Consider the following 1,041-nt stretch of genomic DNA (forward strand, 5'->3'; position numbering starts at 1 on the left):
TTCATGATTATGTATTTATATTTTATGTAAAGCTTTGTTTGGTGTTCGACATCTATATTTTGAATTCATTAGAATTTGAAACAAAGTGCATTTTAATATGTAAAAGAGCCACTAGGGGGCAGAAGAGAGCGGTGCTGATTCTCCCAGACCAGGGCAACTGGCAGCCCCGCCTGATTCTGTAGGCCCATGGATCAATCCCTCCCCCAAAAGGTAAATCCTATGGGGTCTCAACTTACTGTTGAGAGTTATAATAGTAGAATACACCAAGGTGCAATTTAGAAACGTGGTTTTATATCAGCAGCTTTTTTTTCTCTTTAAGTCGGCCACTGACAGTCACTCAATTAGCCATGTCAACTAAACATTTAGATTGGTAAATGAGTCTAGAGGCCAGCTAGCAATCATGGGTCGGCAGCGTAGCCTAGTGGTTAGAGTGTTGGACTAGTAACCGAAAGGTTGCAAGTTCAAATCCCCGAGCTGACGAGGTACAAATCTGTCGTTCTGCCCCTGAACAAGGGAACAGAAGGCTTGGCCTTCGTTGAAAATAAGAATTTGTTCTTAACTGACTTGCCTAGTTAAATAAAGATAAAATAAAAAATTACCAACTGGGGACGGCAAACATTTCTCCACCCGATTGGCAAAATGTGTAGAACTGCAGGAAATGAGCTTTTAAAACGGCACATTTTTCTCTGCAGCTTGTGCTGTGGGTTGTGCTGACCATATTACCGCCACAGCAGCAGTCACGAGTCAACGAGACCACAGAGAGAACGTATAGGTGATGCTGTTGGATGGACTGGTTGGTTACCTTATGCTACACTCCAAACATAATTTCCATTAGTCTGGGAGAGAATGTATAGGCCATGCTGTTGATTCATTGATTGTGCAGGCTGGCTTACAGAGGCTGGCCTACAATTATTGTGAATTTCTATTTGATTTTATAATAGCCTAGTTATAGGGTATTTTATGACATTTTCATAATTAATAGGCTGACATCACCTTTTAACTATAGAATATCTCACCGCCGTGTTTCCATCTCCTCTCCTT

Source organism: Oncorhynchus mykiss, chromosome 13 (assembly GCF_057628025.1).
Source record: "Oncorhynchus mykiss isolate SJ-2025 chromosome 13, ASM5762802v1, whole genome shotgun sequence".
Classification (NCBI taxonomy): Eukaryota; Metazoa; Chordata; class Actinopteri; order Salmoniformes; family Salmonidae; genus Oncorhynchus; species Oncorhynchus mykiss.